The sequence below is a fragment of the Siphateles boraxobius genome, unplaced genomic scaffold (assembly GCF_051911475.1).
Source record: "Siphateles boraxobius isolate OS27281-9 unplaced genomic scaffold, OSU_SipBor_1 17, whole genome shotgun sequence".
NCBI classification, from domain to species: domain Eukaryota; kingdom Metazoa; phylum Chordata; class Actinopteri; order Cypriniformes; family Leuciscidae; genus Siphateles; species Siphateles boraxobius.
Genome location: NW_027508777.1, coordinates 5,117,531 through 5,140,506, shown reverse-complemented (window position 1 = coordinate 5,140,506; position 22,976 = coordinate 5,117,531). Strand labels below are relative to the sequence as shown.

Sequence of the window (22,976 nt, the reverse complement as noted above, 5' to 3'; positions counted from 1 at the left end):
TGAGAGACATTACAAAAGAGAAAAGGTCAGGGAATATCACTGGAAAAAGAAGGTTTATGATCAAGCAAGACCTTTAGGAAGAGCATTAATATTAGAAAAGCTTTCCAGGGGGCCAAGATGGCGGCATGAGAGGTGGACGCTTTTGCTGATGCTCCTGCCTCATTCATTATGAAATTTCTATTCAAGACTATTTGCAACAATTTGAACAAACGACGGGCAGACTTAATGAAGTCGAGAATAGAATTGCTGATGTTGAGTTATCAGTAGATACAGAAAATGCATGGATCCAGACTCTCACGTGCCAAGTTTCTTCACTCACCAAACACTTGTATTATCTTGAAAATCGAGGTCGGAGGAAAAATCTACGCATCATTGGCCTGCCTGAAAATGTTGAGGGTACTAACCCGACCACGTTTCTTCAGACTTGGATCCCAGAGTTCCACGGTATTGAAACTAAGTCTGGGATGCTTAAGCTGGAGAGATCTCATCGTATCTCTATGCCGAACGCCGACACCAAGGGTAGGCCTTATACACTTATTGTTCGCTTCCACAACCTACAGAATAAGCTGCGGGTTGTGGATGCCAGCAGACGTGCGGCACAAAAAGGAGATCTGATGTACAACAACAGTAAAATATAGCTGCAAGCAGCCATTACCGGGGCCAGGCGCAAGAAGCGGCAACAGATGCCATCATGGGTGGGAGTGGCAGACCAACTGCAGCAAGGAGCAATTAAAGACATTTTAAGAGAATTTTGGCAAAATGGCTGAAAAATCATATATAAAGTAACTTATAAGATGATTTAATGGTTTATCACTTTCAACAAATAGGTGGCGCAGTTACGAAATTGATTTGATGTGGTCAGAGTCAGGTGACAATGACACATACAAAGTTTGGTGTCAAAATGTCAAGGCATTGCAGAGATAAAGACTTAAAGGTGGGGTATGTGATTTGGAAAACGACCGGCAGATTTTGAAAATACACAATTCAAATGGTCCTACCTTCTTTTCTCCAACGCTGGCCTTGACTCCACTCATTCGAAGAACATTGACGCGCAATCATGCACGAGCGAAAACTCAGATGCGCCAGAGATTGTAATGACGATTTACTACTAATCATGGAACCGGCTTTACTGACGATGCGCATGCGTCACGAGCTTTGAGTATGCGCACGAAGGGGGTCACACGCGCTGGGGGGAGGGGGTGTGGTACGACCGTTTGATTGACGAACTTACTGTCCAATGATTCTAGGTGGTCTTGGAAATGATTGGCTGGAGTTTTTCGAGTCCTGCCCGTTCCACAGATGATTAAATTGCTTAATTTTCATTTCAGTGCTTCTAACTCAGTGGCTGTAAGTGGGTTAGGAATAGGGTTTCATGTTATTTTGAAAAAATGGACAAAAAAGAGAATCACATACCCCACCTTTAATAGTCATTTTGGCAGCATGCTTCAACTTTGCTGCTGCGGTATACGAAAACGGTTTAATCTATCGTCACGAAATCCATAAGTTTTAGTCGGCATGGTCTGGAGATGATATGATTCAATTTTGGTGAAAATCGGACGAATGGTCTAGGAGAAGTTCGAAAAAGAAGGTTTTGAAAGTAAATAAAGATGGCGGACAGGAAGTTCGTCCAAATACGTCAAACTTGGTATCTATGTTCTCGGCATGACCCAAGGAATCTAGTAAGACCAGTGTCATTACAATAGGCATATTTATTCAAAAGTTATTAGCATTTTTGGAAATTTAATTTAACTTTTGACTAACAGGTGGCGCTGTTTTGAAATCTTTTGAGTACCTTCAGGGGATGGTGCTGGTGGCAAATTCTGAGTTTCATAATGTTACAGCAATGCATTTGTTAAGTATACCATTTTACATCACAAAAATGTATTGAAGTCAATGGGAATTTCATGTTTTTTTCTATTATAGCGCCACCAAGAGGCAAAATCCCACAATTTTTTTCATGTGTCCTCAGAATGAGTCCATACATGTGTGTGCCACATTTGGTGAAAATATCTCAATTTGCTTCGGAGTTATAGACATTTATATGAAAAAACACATCAAAAATGACTGACACGTGACTTTGATTTGATTTTACTACCCCTTACCATCAATATTTTGGCATTTGGGCTCTCACATATAGTTAACAAGCTATGGTTCCAAACTTCTGACGGTGGTTTCGTCTCGATCGGACTAACGGTTTCGAAGATATCGGCAAATGTTTTTTATGCGCTAAATCACAACGCTACACAAACCGTAATGCAAAACCTAGCATGTTTGATATCTGTGGACTCGGCAAGGATTCAGGAACCTAACAAGATGACTCCCGTGAAAATAAGTCAACCACAGCCAGAGTTATAAGCATTTGAAAAATAAAATTTACCACTAGGTGGCGCTGTTTCGAAACTTCTCAGGCTCCTTCAGGGCATCATACCGATGACCCATACCGAGTTTCGTAACAATTCGTTCATGCGTTCAGAAAATACAGCATTTTAGCACATAATTCAAAATGGCCGACAGCCAAAATGGCCGATAAGGAAAAATTGGATATCAGTCAACTTCACATGATGCCCTGAATCTAACGAGACCACTTTTATGATTTTTGGACAAACCATTCAGAAGTTATAAGCAAAAATAGCCATTTTCTGTATCTCCGCACCAGTAGGTGGCGCTGCGCCAAAACGCAGCATGTAGCCTCAGGCCATGCTTGTGATAACATGTACCAAGTTTGGGCTTAATACGATAAAGCCTTGCGGAGATAAGGCCTTACGTCTGTTTTTGTAAGCGCTACATAAAATTAGTTTATGAGTTTATCAAGATCGGTTAAGCGAATCCACTTGAATTCCATAACTTTTTGTCCCCACTGCCTGAAGATGATCTGGTGCGATTTTGGTGAAAATCGGACAAACCGTCTAGGACGAGTTCGAAAAAGTAGGTTTTTTGAACAATTCAAAATGGCGGCCATATTTTTATGACGGAAAATGACGTCATAGGGTGCAATCGAATCGTCATGAGCTCTGGAATCAGAGGAAAAAAGAATTTTGTTGATAGGCCTTACGGTTCAAAAGTTATTAGCATAATAAAAGTGAAAATTTGGACAGGTGGTGGCGCTAGAGGCAATGAGTTAGAGACATCAAAATTGGTGTATTTAATGTTGGGACTGTCCTCTATTAGAATGTCAAACCAAAACAACTTTCCCGGAAACGGTTCTATGGGCTGCCATAGACGCCCAGTCGGAAGAAGAAGAATAATAAATATAGCTGCAAGCAGCCATTCCGGGGCCAAGCGCAAACGCAGACGACAAGATATGCCAACATGGCTGGAAGTTTCAGACCGACAGCAGCAAGGAGCAATTAAAGACATTTAAAGATGAATTTAGGCAAATGGCTAAAAAATCATATATACAGTAACTTTTAAGATGATTTAATGGATTATCACTTTCGAACAATAGGTGGCGCAGTTACGAAATCGATGTGATGTGGTCAGAGTGAGGTGACAATGACACATACAAAGTTTGGTGTCAAAATATCAAGGCATTGCAGAGATAAAGACTTAATAGTCATTTTGGCAGCATGTCTCAACTTTGCTGCTGCGGTATACGAAAACGGTTTCGTCTATCGTCACGAAATCCATAACTTTTAGTCGGCACGGTATGGAGATGACACGATTCGATTTTGGTGAAAATCGGACGAATGGTCTAGGAGAAGTTCGAAAAAGAAGGTTTTGAAAGTAAATAAAGATGGCGGACAGGAAGTTCGTCCAAATACGACAAACTTGGTATCTATGTTCTCGGCATGACCCAAGGAATCTATTAAGACCAGTGTCATTACAATAAGCACATTTAAAAAAAAGTTATTAGCATTTTTGGAAATGTAATTTTAACTTTTGACCAACAGGTGGCGCTGTCTTGAAATCTTTTGAGTACCTTCAAGGCAAGGTGCTGGTAACAAATTCTGAGTTTCATAATGTTCACAGCAATGTGTTCATTAAGTATAGCATTTCACATCACAAAACTGCATTGAAATCAATGGGATTTTCATGTTTTGTTCTATTATAGCGCCACCAAGAGGCAAAATCTCACAATTTTTTTCCTGTGTCCTTGGAATGAGCCCATACATGTGTGTGCCAAATTTGGTGAAAATATCTCAATTCGCTTCGGAGTTTTAGACATTTATATGAAAAAAAGCATCAAAAATGACTGACACATGACTTTGATTTGATTTTACTACCCCTTACCATCAATATTTTGGCATTTGGGCTCTAACATATAGTTAACAAGCTATGGTTTCAAACTTCTGACGGTGGTTTCGTCTCGATCGGACTAGCGGTTTCGAAGATATCGGCAAATGTTTTTTAAGCGCTAAATCACAACGCTACACAAACCGTAAGTTGAAACCTAGCATGTTTGGTATCTGTGGACTCGGCAAGGATTCAGGACCTCAACGAGATGACTCCCGTGAAAATAAGTCAACCACAGCCAGAGTTATAAGCATTTGAAAAATAAATTTTACCACTAGGTGGCGCTGTTTCGAAACTTCTCAGGCTCCTTCAGGGCATCGTACTGATGACCCATACCGAGTTTCGTAACAATTCGTTCATGTGTTCAAAAAATACAGCATTTTAGCACATAATTCAAAATGGCCGACAGCCAAAATGGCCGATCTGGGAAAATTCGATATCAGTCGACTCGGCATGACGCCCTGAATCTACAGAGACCACTTTTATGATTTTCGGACAAACCATTCAGAAGTTATGAGCGAAAATAGCCGTTTTTCATATCTCCGGACCAGTAGGTGGCGCTGCGCCGAAACGCAGCATGTAGCCTCAGGTCATGCTTGTGATGACATGTACCAAGTTTGGTCTGAATACGATTAAGCGTTGCGGAGATACAGCCTTACGTCTGTTTTCGCAAGCGCTACGTAAAATTTGTTTGCGCGTTTATCGAAAGCGGTTTGACGAATCGACTTGAATTCCATAACTTTTTGTCAGCACTGCCTGGAGATGGTCTGGTGCAATTTTGGTGAGAATCGGACAAACCGTCTAGGACGAGTTCGCAAAAGTAGGTTTTTTGGACAATTCAAAATGGCGGCCATAATTTTATGACGGAAAATGACGTCATAGGGTGCGATCAAATCGTCATGAGCTCAGGAATCAGAGGAAAAAATAATTTTGTTGATAGGCCTAACGGTTCAAAAGTTATTAGCATAATAAAAGTGAAACTTTGGACAGGTGGTGGCGCTAGAGGCAATGAGTTAGAGACACCAAAATTGGTGCAATTACTGTTGGGACTGTCCTCTATCAGAATGTCAAACCGGAACAACTTTCCCGGACACGGTTCTACGGCCTGCCATAGACGCCCAGTCGGAAGAAGAAGAAGAAGAATAATAAATATAGCTGCAAGCAGCCATTCCGGGGCCAAGCGCAAACGCAGACGACAAGACATGCCAACATGGCTGGAAGTTTCAGACCGACAGCAGCAAGGAGCAATTAAAGACATTTAAAGATGAATTTAGGCAAATGGCTAAAAAATCATATATACAGTAACTTTTAAGATGATTTAATGGATTATCACTTTCGACCAATAGGTGGCGCAGTTACGAAATCGATGTGATGTGGTCAGAGTGAGGTGACAATGACACATACAAAGTTTGGTGTCAAAATATCAAGGCATTGCAGAGATAAAGACTTAATAGTCATTTTGGCAGCATGTCTCAACTTTGCTGCTGCGGTATACGAAAACGGTTTCGTCTATCGTCGCAAAATCCATAACTTTTAGTCGGCACGGTATGGAGATGACACGATTCGATTTTGGTGAAAATCGGACGAATGGTCTAGGAGAAGTTCGAAAAAGAAGGTTTTGAAAGTAAATAAAGATGGCGGACAGGAAGTTCGTCCAAATACGTCAAACTTGGTATCTATGTTCTCGGCATGACCCAAGGAATCTATTAAGACCAGTGTCATTACAATAAGCACATTTAAAAAAAAGTTATTAGCATTTTTGGAAATGTTATTTTAACTTTTGACCAACAGGTGGCGCTGTCTTGAAATCTTTTGAGTACCTTCAAGGCAAGGTGCTGGTAACAAATTCTGAGTTTCATAATGTTACAGCAATGTGTTCATTAAGTATAGCATTTCACATCACAAAACTGCATTGAAATCAATGGGATTTTCATGTTTTGTTCTATTATAGCGCCACCAAGAGGCAAAATCTCACAATTTTTTTTCATGTGTCCTTGGAATGAGCCCATACATGTGTGTGCCAAATTTGGTGAAAATATCTCAATTCGCTTCGGAGTTTTAGACATTTATATGAAAAAAAGCATCAAAAATGACTGACACGTGACTTTGATTTGATTTTACTACCCCTTACCATCAATATTTTGGCATTTGGGCTCTCACGTGTAGTTAACAAGCTATGGTTCCAAACTTCTGACGGTGGTTTCGTCTCGATCGGACTAGCGGTTTCGAAGATATCGGCAAATGTTTTTTAAGCGCTAAATCACAACGCTACACAAACCGTAAGTTGAAACCTAGCATGTTTGGTATCTGTGGACTCGGCAAGGATTCAGGACCTCAACGAGATGACTCCCGTGAAAATAAGTCAACCACAGCCAGAGTTATAAGCATTTGAAAAATAAATTTTACCACTAGGTGGCGCTGTTTCGAAACTTCTCAGGCTCCTTCAGGGCATCGTACCGATGACCCATACCGAGTTTCGTAACAATTCGTTCATGCGTTCAAAAAATACAGCATTTTAGCACATAATTCAAAATGGCCGACAGCCAAAATGGCCGATCTGGAAAAATTCGATATCAGTCGACTCGGCATGACGCCCTGAATCTACAGAGACCACTTTTATGATTTTTGGACAAACCGTTCAGAAGTTATGAGCGAAAATAGCCGTTTTTCATATCTCCGGACCAGTAGGTGGCGCTGCGCCGAAACGCAGCATGTAGCCTCAGGTCATGCTTGTGATGACATGTACCAAGTTTGGTCTGAATACGATTAAGCGTTGCGGAGATACAGCCTTACGTCTGTTTTCGCAAGCGCTACGTAAAATTTGTTTGCGCGTTTATCGAAAGTGGTTTGACGAATCGACTTGAATTCCATAACTTTTTGTCGGCACTGCCTGGAGATGATCTGGTGCAATTTTGGTGAGAATCGGACAAACCGTCTAGGACGAGTTCGCAAAAGTAGGTTTTTTGGACAATTCAAAATGGCGGCCATATTTTTTTGACGGAAAATGACGTCATAGGGTGCGATCGAATCTTCATGAGCTCAGGAATCAGAGGAAAAAAGAATTTTGTTGATAGGCCTAACGGTTCAAAAGTTATTAGCATAATAAAAGTGAAACTTTGGACAGGTGGTGGCGCTAGAGGCAATGAGTTAGAGACACCAAAATTGGTGCAATTACTGTTGGGACTGTCCTCTATCAGAATGTCAAACCGGAACAACTTTCCCGGACACGGTTCTAGGGGCTGCCATAGACGCCCAGTCGGAAGAAGAAGAAGAAGAAGAAGAAGAAGAAGAAGAATAAATATAGCTGCAAGCAGCCATTACCGGGGCCAAGCGCAAGAAGCGTTAACAGATGCCATCATGGGTGGGATTGGCAGACCAACTGCAGCAAGGAGCAATTAAAGACATTTTAAGAGAATTTTTGCAAAATGGCTGAAAAATCATATATAAAGTAACTTATAAGATGATTTAATGGTTTATCACTTTCAACAAATAGGTGGCGCAGTTACGAAATCGATTTGATGTGGTCAGAGTGAGGTGACAATGACACATACAAAGTTTGGTGTCAAAATGTCAAGGCATTGCAGAGATAAAGCCTGAATAGTCATTTTGGCAGCATGCCTCAACTTTGATGCTGTGGTATACGAAAAAAAGGGTTTGTCTATCAACACGAAATCCATAACTTTTAATCGGCACGGTATGGAGATGACACGATTCGATTTTGGTGAAAATCGGACGAATGGTCTAGGAGAAGTTCGAAAAAGAAGGTTTTGAAAGTAAATAAAGATGGCGGACAGGAAGTTCGTCCAAATACGTCAAACTTGGTATCTATGTTCTCGGCATGACCCAAGGAATCTATTAAGACCAGTGTCATTACAATAAGCACATTTAAAAAAAAGTTATTAGCATTTTTGGAAATGTAATTTTAACTTTTGACCAACAGGTGGCGCTGTCTTGAAATCTTTTGAGTACCTTCAAGGCAAGGTGCTGGTAACAAATTCTGAGTTTCATAATGTTACAGCAATGTGTTCATTAAGTATAGCATTTCACATCACAAAACTGCATTGAAATCAATGGGATTTTCATGTTTTGTTCTATTATAGCGCCACCAAGAGGCAAAATCTCACAATTTTTTTTCATGTGTCCTTGGAATGAGCCCATACATGTGTGTGCCAAATTTGGTGAAAATATCTCAATTCGCTTCGGAGTTTTAGACATTTATATGAAAAAAAGCATCAAAAATGACTGACACGTGACTTTGATTTGATTTTACTACCCCTTACCATCAATATTTTGGCATTTGGGCTCTCACATATAGTTAACAAGCTATGGTTCCAAACTTCTGACGGTGGTTTCGTCTCGATCGGACTAGCGGTTTCGAAGATATCGGCAAATGTTTTTTAAGCGCTAAATCACAACGCTACACAAACCGTAAGTTGAAACCTAGCATGTTTGGTATCTGTGGACTCGGCAAGGATTCAGGACCTCAACGAGATGACTCCCGTGAAAATAAGTCAACCACAGCCAGAGTTATAAGCATTTGAAAAATAAATTTTACCACTAGGTGGCGCTGTTTCGAAACTTCTCAGGCTCCTTCAGGGCATCGTACCGATGACCCATACCGAGTTTCGTAACAATTCGTTCATGCGTTCAAAAAATACAGCATTTTAGCACATAATTCAAAATGGCCGACAGCCAAAATGGCCGATCTGGGAAAATTCGATATCAGTCGACTCGGCATGACGCCCTGAATCTACAGAGACCACTTTTATGATTTTTGGACAAACCGTTCAGAAGTTATGAGCGAAAATAGCCGTTTTTCATATCTCCGGACCAGTAGGTGGCGCTGCGCCGAAACGCAGCATGTAGCCTCAGGTCATGCTTGTGATGACATGTACCAAGTTTGGTCTGAATACGATTAAGCGTTGCGGAGATACAGTCTTACGTCTGTTTTCGCAAGCGCTACGTAAAATTTGTTTGCGCGTTTATCGAAAGTGGTTTGACGAATCGACTTGAATTCCATAACTTTTTGTCGGCACTGCCTGGAGATGATCTGGTGCAATTTTGGTGAGAATCGGACAAACCGTCTAGGACGAGTTCGCAAAAGTAGGTTTTTTGGACAATTCAAAATGGCGGCCATATTTTTATGACGGAAAATGACGTCATAGGGTGCGATCGAATCGTCATGAGCTCAGGAATCAGAGGAAAAAAGAATTTTGTTGATAGGCCTAACGGTTCAAAAGTTATTAGCATAATAAAAGTGAAACTTTGGACAGGTGGTGGCGCTAGAGGCAATGAGTTAGAGACACCAAAATTGGTGCAATTACTGTTGGGACTGTCCTCTATCAGAATGTCAAACCGGAACAACTTTCCCGGACACGGTTCTAGGGGCTGCCATAGACGCCCAGTCGGAAGAAGAAGAAGAAGAAGAAGAATAATAATAATAAATATAGCTGCAAGCAGCCATTCCGGGGCCAAGCGCAAACGCAGACGACAAGACATGCCAACATGGCTGGAAGTTTCAGACCGACAGCAGCAAGGAGCAATTAAAGACATTTAAAGATGAATTTAGGCAAATGGCTAAAAAATCATATATACAGTAACTTTTAAGATGATTTAATGGATTATCACTTTCGACCAATAGGTGGCGCAGTTACGAAATCGATGTGATGTGGTCAGAGTGAGGTGACAATGACACATACAAAGTTTGGTGTCAAAATATCAAGGCATTGCAGAGATAAAGACTTAATAGTCATTTTGGCAGCATGTCTCAACTTTGCTGCTGCGGTATACGAAAACGGTTTCGTCTATCGTCACGAAATCCATAACTTTTAGTCGGCACGGTATGGAGATGACACGATTCGATTTTGGTGAAAATCGGACGAATGGTCTAGGAGAAGTTCGAAAAAGAAGGTTTTGAAAGTAAATAAAGATGGCGGACAGGAAGTTCGTCCAAATACGTCAAACTTGGTATCTATGTTCTCGGCATGACCCAAGGAATCTATTAAGACCAGTGTCATTACAATAAGCACATTTAAAAAAAAGTTATTAGCATTTTTGGAAATGTAATTTTAACTTTTGACCAACAGGTGGCGCTGTCTTGAAATCTTTTGAGTACCTTCAAGGCTGGAATTTGTTGAGCTGGTAACAAATTCTGAGTTTCATAATGTTACAGCAATGTGTTCATTAAGTATAGCATTTCACATCACAAAACTGCATTGAAATCAATGGGATTTTCATGTTTTGTTCTATTATAGCGCCACCAAGAGGCAAAATCCCACAATTTTTTTCTTGTGTCCTTGGAATGAGCCCATACATGTGTGTGCCAAATTTGGTGAAAATATCTCAATTCGCTTCGGAGTTTTAGACATTTATATGAAAAAAAGCATCAAAAATGACTGACACGTGACTTTGATTTGATTTTACTACCCCTTACCATCAATATTTTGGCATTTGGGCTCTCACATATAGTTAACAAGCTATGGTTCCAAACTTCTGACGGTGGTTTCGTCTCGATCGGACTAGCGGTTTCGAAGATATCGGCAAATGTTTTTTAAGCGCTAAATCACAACGCTACACAAACCGTAAGTCGAAACCTAGCATGTTTGGTATCTGTGGACTCGGCAAGGATTCAGGACCTCAACGAGATGACTCCCGTGAAAATAAGTCAACCACAGCCAGAGTTATCAGCATTTGAAAAATAAATTTTACCACTAGGTGGCGCTGTTTCGAAACTTCTCAGGCTCCTTCAGGGCATCGTACCGATGACCCATACCGAGTTTCGTAACAATTCGTTCATGCGTTCAAAAAATACAGCATTTTAGCACATAATTCAAAATGGCCGACAGCCAAAATGGCCGATCTGGGAAAATTCGATATCAGTCGACTCGGCATGACGCCCTGAATCTACAGAGACCACTTTTATGATTTTTGGACAAACCGTTCAGAAGTTATGAGCGAAAATAGCCGTTTTTCATATCTCCGGACCAGTAGGTGGCGCTGCGCCGAAACGCAGCATGTAGCCTCAGGTCATGCTTGTGATGACATGTACCAAGTTTGGTCTGAATACGATTAAGCGTTGCGGAGATACAGCCTTACGTCTGTTTTCGCAAGCGCTACGTACAATTTGTTTGCGCGTTTATCGAAAGTGGTTTGACGAATCAACTTGAATTCCATAACTTTTTGTCGGCACTGCCTGGAGATGATCTGGTGCAATTTTGGTGAGAATCGGACAAACCGTCTAGGACGAGTTCGCAAAAGTAGGTTTTTTGGACAATTCAAAATGGCGGCCATATTTTTATGACGGAAAATAACGTCATAGGGTGCGATCGAATCGTCATGAGCTCAGGAATCAGAGGAAAAAAGAATTTTGTTGATAGGCCTAACGGTTCAAAAGTTATTAGCATAATAAAAGTGAAACTTTGGACAGGTGGTGGCGCTAGAGGCAATGAGTTAGAGACACCAAAATTGGTGCAATTACTGTTGGGACTGTCCTCTATCAGAATGTCAAGCCGGAACAACTTTCCCGGACACGGTTCTAGGGGCTGCCATAGACGCCCAGTCGGAAGAAGAAGAAGAATAATAATAAATATAGCTGCAAGCAGCCATTCCGGGGCCAAGCGCAAACGCAGACGACAAGACATGCCAACATGGCTGGAAGTTTCAGACCGACAGCAGCAAGGAGCAATTAAAGACATTTAAAGATGAATTTAGGCAAATGGCTAAAAAATCATATATACAGTAACTTTTAAGATGATTTAATGGATTATGACTTTCGACCAATATGTGGCGCAGTTACGAAATCGATGTGATGTGGTCAGAGTGAGGTGACAATGACACATACAAAGTTTGGTGTCAAAATATCAAGGCATTGCAGAGATAAAGACTTAATAGTCATTTTGGCAGCATGTCTCAACTTTGCTGCTGCGGTATACGAAAACGGTTTCGTCTATCGTCACGAAATCTATAACTTTTAGTCGGCACGGTATGGAGATGACACGATTCGATTTTGGTGAAAATCGGACGAATGGTCTAGGAGAAGTTCGAAAAAGAAGGTTTTGAAAGTAAATAAAGATGGCGGACAGGAAGTTCGTCCAAATACGTCAAACTTGGTATCTATGTTCTCGGCATGACCCAAGGAATCTATTAAGACCAGTGTCATTACAATAAGCACATTTAAAAAAAAGTTATTAGCATTTTTGGAAATGTAATTTTAACTTTTGACCAACAGGTGGCGCTGTCTTGAAATCTTTTGAGTACCTTCAAGGCAAGGTGCTGGTAACAAATTCTGAGTTTCATAATGTTACAGCAATGTGTTCATTAAGTATAGCATTTCACATCACAAAACTGCATTGAAATCAATGGGATTTTCATGTTTTGTTCTATTATAGCGCCACCAAGAGGCAAAATCTCACAATTTTTTTTCATGTGTCCTTGGAATGAGCCCATACATGTGTGTGCCAAATTTGGTGAAAATATCTCAATTCGCTTCGGAGTTTTAGACATTTATATGAAAAAAAGCATCAAAAATGACTGACACGTGACTTTGATTTGATTTTACTACCCCTTACCATCAATATTTTGGCATTTGGGCTCTCACATATAGTTAACAAGCTATGGTTTCAAACTTCTGACGGTGGTTTCGTCTCGATCGGACTAGCGGTTTCGAAGATATCGGCAAATGTTTTTTAAGCGCTAAATCACAACGCTACACAAACCGTAAGTTGAAACCTAGCATGTTTGGTATCTGTGGACTTGGCAAGGATTCAGGACCTCAACGAGATGACTCCCGTGAAAATAAGTCAACCACAGCCAGAGTTATAAGCATTTGAAAAATAAATTTTACCACTAGGTGGCGCTGTTTCGAAACTTCTCAGGCTCCTTCAGGACATCGTACCGATGACCCATACCGAGTTTCGTAACAATTCGTTCATGCGTTCAAAAAATACAGCATTTTAGCACATAATTCAAAATGGCCGACAGCCAAAATGGCCGATCTGGGAAAATTCGATATCAGTCGACTCGGCATGACGCCTTGAATCTACAGAGACCACTTTTATGATTTTTGGACAAACCGTTCAGAAGTTATGAGCGAAAAGAGCCGTTTTTCATATCTCCGGACCAGTAGGTGGCGCTGCGCCGAAACGCAGCATGTAGCCTCACGTCATGCTTGTGATGACATGTACCAAGTTTGGTCTGAATACGATTAAGCGTTGCGGAGATACAGCCTTACGTCTGTTTTCGCAAGCGCTACGTAAAATTTGTTTGCGCGTTTATCGAAAGTGGTTTGACGAATCAACTTGAATTCCATAACTTTTTGTCGGCACTGCCTGGAGATGATCTGGTGCAATTTTGGTGAGAATCGGACAAACCGTCTAGGACGAGTTCGCAAAAGTAGGTTTTTTGGACAATTCAAAATGGCGGCCATATTTTTATGACGGAAAATGACGTCATAGGGTGCGATCGAATCGTCATGAGCTCAGGAATCAGAGGAAAAAAGAATTTTGTTGATAGGCCAAACGGTTCAAAAGTTATTAGCATAATAAAAGTGAAACTTTGGACAGGTGGTGGCGCTAGAGGCAATGAGTTAGAGACACCAAAATTGGTGCAATTGATGTTGGGACTGTCCTCTATCAGAATGTCAAACCAAAACAACTTTCCCGGACACGGTTCTAAGGGCTGCCATAGACGCCCAGTCGGAAGAAGAAGAAGAAGAAGAATAATAAATATAGCTGCAAGCAGCCATTACCGGGGCCAAGCGCAAGAAGCGGCAACAGATGCCATCATGGGTGGGAGTGGCAGACCAACTGCAGCAAGGAGCAATTAAAGACATTTAAAGATGAATTTAGGCAAATGGCTAAAAAATCATATATACAGTAACTTTTAAGATGATTTAATGGATTATCACTTTCGACCAATAGGTGGCGCAGTTACGAAATCGATGTGATGTGGTCAGAGTGAGGTGACAATGACACATACAAAGTTTGGTGTCAAAATATCAAGGCATTGCAGAGATAAAGACTTAATAGTCATTTTGGCAGCATGACTCAACTTTGCTGCTGCGGTATACGAAAACGGTTTCGTCTATCGTCACGAAATCCATAACTTTTAGTCGGCACGGTATGGAGATGACACGATTCGATTTTGGTGAAAATCGGACGAATGGTCTAGGAGAAGTTTGAAAAAGAAGGTTTTGAAAGTAAATAAAGATGGCGGACAGGAAGTTCGTCCAAATACGTCAAACTTGGTATCTATGTTCTCGGCATGACCCAAGGAATCTATTAAGACCAGTGTCATTACAATAAGCACATTTAAAAAAAAGTTATTAGCATTTTTGGAAATGTAATTTTTACTTTTGACCAACAGGTGGCGCTGTCTTGAAATCTTTTGAGTACCTTCAAGGCAAGGTGCTGGTAACAAATTCTGAGTTTCATAATGTTACAGCAATGTGTTCATTAAGTATAGCATTTCACATCACAAAACTGCATTGAAATCAATGGGATTTTCATGTTTTGTTCTATTATAGCGCCACCAAGAGGCAAAATCTCACTTTTTTTTTTCATGTGTCCTTGGAATGAGTCCATACATATGTGTGCCAAATTTGGTGAAAATATCTCAATTCGCTTCGGAGTTTTAGACATTTATATGAAAAAAAGCATCAAAAATGACTGACACGTGACTTTGATTTGATTTTACTACCCCTTACCATCAATATTTTGGCATTTGGGCTCTCACAAATAGTTAACAAGCTATGGTTCCAAACTTCTGACGGTGGTTTCGTCTCGATCGGACTAGCGGTTTCGAAGATATCGGCAAATGTTTTTTAAGCGCTAAATCACAACGCTACACAAACCGTAAGTCGAAACCTAGCATGTTTGGTATCTGTGGACTCGGCAAGGATTCAGGACCTCAACGAGATGACTCCCGTGAAAATAAGTCAACCACAGCCAGAGTTATAAGCATTTGAAAAATAAATGTTACCACTAGGTGGCGCTGTTTCGAAACTTCTCAGGCTCCTTCAGGGCATCGTACCGATGACCCATACCGAGTTTCGTAACAATTCGTTCATGCGTTCAAAAAATACAGCATTTTAGCACATAATTCAAAATGGCCGACAGCCAAAATGGCCGATCTAGGAAAATTCGATATCAGTCGACTCGGCATGACGCCCTGAATCTACAGAGACCACTTTTATGATTTTTGGACAAACCGTTCAGAAGTTATGAGCAAAAATAGCCGTTTTTCATATCTCCGGACCAGTAGGTGGCGCTGCGCCGAAACGCAGCATGTAGCCTCAGGTCATGCTTGTGATGACATGTACCAAGTTTGGTCTGAATACGATTAAGCGTTGCGGAGATACAGCCTTACGTCTGTTTTCGCAAGCGCTACGTAAAATTTGTTTGCGCGTTTATCAAAAGCGGTTTGACGAATCAACTTGAATTCCATAACTTTTTGTCGGCACTGCCTGGAGATGATCTGGTGCAATTTTGGTGAGAATCGGACATACCGTCTAGGACGAGTTCGCAAAAGTAGGTTTTTTGGACAATTCAAAATGGCGGCCATATTTTTATGACGGAAAATGACGTCATAGGGTGCGATCGAATCGTCATGAGCTCAGGAATCAGAGGAAAAAAGATTTTTGTTGATAGGCCTAACGGTTCAAAAGTTATTAGCATAATAAAAGTGAAACTTTGGACAGGTGGTGGCGCTAGAGGCAATGAGTTAGAGACACCAAAATTGGTGCAATTGATGTTGGGACTGTCCTCTATCAGAATGTCAAACCAAAACAACTTTCCCGGACACGGTTCTATGGGCTGCCATAGACGCCCAGTCGGAAGAAGAAGAAGAAGAAGAAGAAGAAGAATAATAATAATAATAAGAACCGGAACAGATACAATAGGTGCCTCCGCACCTTCGGTGCTTGGCCCCTAATAATAAATATAGCTGCAAGCAGCCATTCCGGGGCCAAGCGCAAACGCAGACGACAAGACATGCCAACATGGCTGGAAGTTTCAGACCGACAGCAGCAAGGAGCAATTAAAGACATTTAAAGATGAATTTAGGCAAATGGCTAAAAAATCATATATACAGTAACTTTTAAGATGATTTAATGGATTATCACTTTCGACCAATAGGTGGCGCAGTTACGAAATCGATGTGATGTGGTCAGAGTGAGGTGACAATGACACATACAAAGTTTGGTGTCAAAATATCAAGGCATTGCAGAGATAAAGACTTAATAGTCATTTTGGCAGCATGTCTCAACTTTGCTGCTGCGGTATACGAAAACGGTTTCGTCTATCGTCGCAAAATCCATAACTTTTAGTCGGCACGGTATGGAGATGACACGATTCGATTTTGGTGAAAATCGGACGAATGGTCTAGGAGAAGTTCGAAAAAGAAGGTTTTGAAAGTAAATAAAGATGGCGGACAGGAAGTTCGTCCAAATACGTCAAACTTGGTATCTATGTTCTCGGCATGACCCAAGGAATCTATTAAGACCAGTGTCATTACAATAAGCACATTTAAAAAAAAGTTATTAGCATTTTTGGAAATGTTATTTTAACTTTTGACCAACAGGTGGCGCTGTCTTGAAATCTTTTGAGTACCTTCAAGGCAAGGTGCTGGTAACAAATTCTGAGTTTCATAATGTTACAGCAATGTGTTCATTAAGTATAGCATTTCACATCACAAAACTGCATTGAAATCAATGGGATTTTCATGTTTTGTTCTATTATAGCGCCACCAAGAGGCAAAATCTCACAATTTTTTTTCATGTGTCCTTGGAATGAGCCCATACATGTGTGTGCCAAATTTGGTGAAAATATCTCAATTCGCTTTGGAGTTTTAGACATTTATATGAAAAAAAGCATCAAAAATGACTGACACGTGACTTTGATTTGATTTTACTACCCCTTACCATCAATATTTTGGCATTTGGGCTCTCACGTATAGTTAACAAGCTATGGTTCCAAACTTCTGACGGTGGTTTCGTCTCGATCGGACTAGCGGTTTCGAAGATATCGGCAAATGTTTTTTAAGCGCTAAATCACAACGCTACACAAACCGTAAGTTGAAACCTAGCATGTTTGGTATCTGTGGACTCGGCAAGGATTCAGGACCTCAACGAGATGACTCCCGTGAAAATAAGTCAACCACAGCCAGAGTTATAAGCATTTGAAAAATAAATTTTACCACTAGGTGGCGCTGTTTCGAAACTTCTCAGGCTCCTTCAGGGCATCGTACCGATGACCCATACCGAGTTTCGTAACAATTCGTTCATGCGTTCAAAAAATACAGCATTTTAGCACATAATTCAAAATGGCCGACAGCCAAAATGGCCGATCTGGAAAAATTCGATATCAGTCGACTCGGCATGACGCCCTGAATCTACAGAGACCACTTTTATGATTTTTGGACAAACCGTTCAGAAGTTATGAGCGAAAATAGCCGTTTTTCATATCTCCGGACCAGTAGGTGGCGCTGCGCCGAAACGCAGCATGTAGCCTCAGGTCATGCTTGTGATGACATGTACCAAGTTTGGTCTGAATACGATTAAGCGTTGCGGAGATACAGCCTTACGTCTGTTTTCGCAAGCGCTACGTAAAATTTGTTTGCGCGTTTATCGAAAGTGGTTTGACGAATCGACTTGAATTCCATAACTTTTTGTCGGCACTGCCTGGAGATGATCTGGTGCAATTTTGGTGAGAATCGGACAAACCGTCTAGGACGAGTTCGCAAAAGTAGGTTTTTTGGACAATTCAAAATGGCGGCCATATTTTTTTGACGGAAAATGACGTCATAGGGTGCGATCGAATCTTCATGAGCTCAGGAATCAGAGGAAAAAAGAATTTTGTTGATAGGCCTAACGGTTCAAAAGTTATTAGCATAATAAAAGTGAAACTTTGGACAGGTGGTGGCGCTAGAGGCAATGAGTTAGAGACACCAAAATTGGTGCAATTACTGTTGGGACTGTCCTCTATCAGAATGTCAAACCGGAACAACTTTCCCGGACACGGTTCTAGGGGCTGCCATAGACGCCCAGTCGGAAGAAGAAGAAGAAGAAGAAGAAGAAGAAGAAGAATAAATATAGCTGCAAGCAGCCATTACCGGGGCCAAGCGCAAGAAGCGTTAACAGATGCCATCATGGGTGGGATTGGCAGACCAACTGCAGCAAGGAGCAATTAAAGACATTTTAAGAGAATTTTTGCAAAATGGCTGAAAAATCATATATAAAGTAACTTATAAGATGATTTAATGGTTTATCACTTTCAACAAATAGGTGGCGCAGTTACGAAATCGATTTGATGTGGTCAGAGTGAGGTGACAATGACACATACAAAGTTTGGTGTCAAAATGTCAAGGCATTGCAGAGATAAAGCCTGAATAGTCATTTTGGCAGCATGCCTCAACTTTGATGCTGTGGTATACGAAAAAAAGGGTTTGTCTATCAACACGAAATCCATAACTTTTAATCGGCACGGTATGGAGATGACACGATTCGATTTTGGTGAAAATCGGACGAATGGTCTAGGAGAAGTTCGAAAAAGAAGGTTTTGAAAGTAAATAAAGATGGCGGACAGGAAGTTCGTCCAAATACGTCAAACTTGGTATCTATGTTCTCGGCATGACCCAAGGAATCTATTAAGACCAGTGTCATTACAATAAGCACATTTAAAAAAAAGTTATTAGCATTTTTGGAAATGTAATTTTAACTTTTGACCAACAGGTGGCGCTGTCTTGAAATCTTTTGAGTACCTTCAAGGCAAGGTGCTGGTAACAAATTCTGAGTTTCATAATGTTACAGCAATGTGTTCATTAAGTATAGCATTTCACATCACAAAACTGCATTGAAATCAATGGGATTTTCATGTTTTGTTCTATTATAGCGCCACCAAGAGGCAAAATCTCACAATTTTTTTTCATGTGTCCTTGGAATGAGCCCATACATGTGTGTGCCAAATTTGGTGAAAATATCTCAATTCGCTTCGGAGTTTTAGACATTTATATGAAAAAAAGCATCAAAAATGACTGACACGTGACTTTGATTTGATTTTACTACCCCTTACCATCAATATTTTGGCATTTGGGCTCTCACATATAGTTAACAAGCTATGGTTCCAAACTTCTGACGGTGGTTTCGTCTCGATCGGACTAGCGGTTTCGAAGATATCGGCAAATGTTTTTTAAGCGCTAAATCACAACGCTACACAAACCGTAAGTTGAAACCTAGCATGTTTGGTATCTGTGGACTCGGCAAGGATTCAGGACCTCAACGAGATGACTCCCGTGAAAATAAGTCAACCACAGCCAGAGTTATAAGCATTTGAAAAATAAATTTTACCACTAGGTGGCGCTGTTTCGAAACTTCTCAGGCTCCTTCAGGGCATCGTACCGATGACCCATACCGAGTTTCGTAACAATTCGTTCATGCGTTCAAAAAATACAGCATTTTAGCACATAATTCAAAATGGCCGACAGCCAAAATGGCCGATCTGGGAAAATTCGATATCAGTCGACTCGGCATGACGCCCTGAATCTACAGAGACCACTTTTATGATTTTTGGACAAACCGTTCAGAAGTTATGAGCGAAAATAGCCGTTTTTCATATCTCCGGACCAGTAGGTGGCGCTGCGCCGAAACGCAGCATGTAGCCTCAGGTCATGCTTGTGATGACATGTACCAAGTTTGGTCTGAATACGATTAAGCGTTGCGGAGATACAGTCTTACGTCTGTTTTCGCAAGCGCTACGTAAAATTTGTTTGCGCGTTTATCGAAAGTGGTTTGACGAATCGACTTGAATTCCATAACTTTTTGTCGGCACTGCCTGGAGATGATCTGGTGCAATTTTGGTGAGAATCGGACAAACCGTCTAGGACGAGTTCGCAAAAGTAGGTTTTTTGGACAATTCAAAATGGCGGCCATATTTTTATGACGGAAAATGACGTCATAGGGTGCGATCGAATCGTCATGAGCTCAGGAATCAGAGGAAAAAAGAATTTTGTTGATAGGCCTAACGGTTCAAAAGTTATTAGCATAATAAAAGTGAAACTTTGGACAGGTGGTGGCGCTAGAGGCAATGAGTTAGAGACACCAAAATTGGTGCAATTACTGTTGGGACTGTCCTCTATCAGAATGTCAAACCGGAACAACTTTCCCGGACACGGTTCTAGGGGCTGCCATAGACGCCCAGTCGGAAGAAGAAGAAGAAGAAGAAGAATAATAATAATAAATATAGCTGCAAGCAGCCATTCCGGGGCCAAGCGCAAACGCAGACGACAAGACATGCCAACATGGCTGGAAGTTTCAGACCGACAGCAGCAAGGAGCAATTAAAGACATTTAAAGATGAATTTAGGCAAATGGCTAAAAAATCATATATACAGTAACTTTTAAGATGATTTAATGGATTATCACTTTCGACCAATAGGTGGCGCAGTTACGAAATCGATGTGATGTGGTCAGAGTGAGGTGACAATGACACATACAAAGTTTGGTGTCAAAATATCAAGGCATTGCAGAGATAAAGACTTAATAGTCATTTTGGCAGCATGTCTCAACTTTGCTGCTGCGGTATACGAAAACGGTTTCGTCTATCGTCACGAAATCCATAACTTTTAGTCGGCACGGTATGGAGATGACACGATTCGATTTTGGTGAAAATCGGACGAATGGTCTAGGAGAAGTTCGAAAAAGAAGGTTTTGAAAGTAAATAAAGATGGCGGACAGGAAGTTCGTCCAAATACGTCAAACTTGGTATCTATGTTCTCGGCATGACCCAAGGAATCTATTAAGACCAGTGTCATTACAATAAGCACATTTAAAAAAAAGTTATTAGCATTTTTGGAAATGTAATTTTAACTTTTGACCAACAGGTGGCGCTGTCTTGAAATCTTTTGAGTACCTTCAAGGCTGGAATTTGTTGAGCTGGTAACAAATTCTGAGTTTCATAATGTTACAGCAATGTGTTCATTAAGTATAGCATTTCACATCACAAAACTGCATTGAAATCAATGGGATTTTCATGTTTTGTTCTATTATAGCGCCACCAAGAGGCAAAATCCCACAATTTTTTTCTTGTGTCCTTGGAATGAGCCCATACATGTGTGTGCCAAATTTGGTGAAAATATCTCAATTCGCTTCGGAGTTTTAGACATTTATATGAAAAAAAGCATCAAAAATGACTGACACGTGACTTTGATTTGATTTTACTACCCCTTACCATCAATATTTTGGCATTTGGGCTCTCACATATAGTTAACAAGCTATGGTTCCAAACTTCTGACGGTGGTTTCGTCTCGATCGGACTAGCGGTTTCGAAGATATCGGCAAATGTTTTTTAAGCGCTAAATCACAACGCTACACAAACCGTAAGTCGAAACCTAGCATGTTTGGTATCTGTGGACTCGGCAAGGATTCAGGACCTCAACGAGATGACTCCCGTGAAAATAAGTCAACCACAGCCAGAGTTATCAGCATTTGAAAAATAAATTTTACCACTAGGTGGCGCTGTTTCGAAACTTCTCAGGCTCCTTCAGGGCATCGTACCGATGACCCATACCGAGTTTCGTAACAATTCGTTCATGCGTTCAAAAAATACAGCATTTTAGCACATAATTCAAAATGGCCGACAGCCAAAATGGCCGATCTGGGAAAATTCGATATCAGTCGACTCGGCATGACGCCCTGAATCTACAGAGACCACTTTTATGATTTTTGGACAAACCGTTCAGAAGTTATGAGCGAAAATAGCCGTTTTTCATATCTCCGGACCAGTAGGTGGCGCTGCGCCGAAACGCAGCATGTAGCCTCAGGTCATGCTTGTGATGACATGTACCAAGTTTGGTCTGAATACGATTAAGCGTTGCGGAGATACAGCCTTACGTCTGTTTTCGCAAGCGCTACGTACAATTTGTTTGCGCGTTTATCGAAAGTGGTTTGACGAATCAACTTGAATTCCATAACTTTTTGTCGGCACTGCCTGGAGATGATCTGGTGCAATTTTGGTGAGAATCGGACAAACCGTCTAGGACGAGTTCGCAAAAGTAGGTTTTTTGGACAATTCAAAATGGCGGCCATATTTTTATGACGGAAAATAACGTCATAGGGTGCGATCGAATCGTCATGAGCTCAGGAATCAGAGGAAAAAAGAATTTTGTTGATAGGCCTAACGGTTCAAAAGTTATTAGCATAATAAAAGTGAAACTTTGGACAGGTGGTGGCGCTAGAGGCAATGAGTTAGAGACACCAAAATTGGTGCAATTACTGTTGGGACTGTCCTCTATCAGAATGTCAAGCCGGAACAACTTTCCCGGACACGGTTCTAGGGGCTGCCATAGACGCCCAGTCGGAAGAAGAAGAAGAATAATAATAAATATAGCTGCAAGCAGCCATTCCGGGGCCAAGCGCAAACGCAGACGACAAGACATGCCAACATGGCTGGAAGTTTCAGACCGACAGCAGCAAGGAGCAATTAAAGACATTTAAAGATGAATTTAGGCAAATGGCTAAAAAATCATATATACAGTAACTTTTAAGATGATTTAATGGATTATGACTTTCGACCAATATGTGGCGCAGTTACGAAATCGATGTGATGTGGTCAGAGTGAGGTGACAATGACACATACAAAGTTTGGTGTCAAAATATCAAGGCATTGCAGAGATAAAGACTTAATAGTCATTTTGGCAGCATGTCTCAACTTTGCTGCTGCGGTATACGAAAACGGTTTCGTCTATCGTCACGAA

At 40.9% G+C, this 22,976-nt stretch overlaps 1 protein-coding gene across 1 annotated transcript in view; it reads right to left on the bottom strand.

Annotated features, from left to right (window-relative positions):
• Positions 1 to 22,976, bottom strand: part of dnajb14 (DnaJ heat shock protein family (Hsp40) member B14) — a 198,783-nt gene that overhangs the window by 30,089 nt on the left and 145,718 nt on the right. The window lies entirely within an intron of this gene.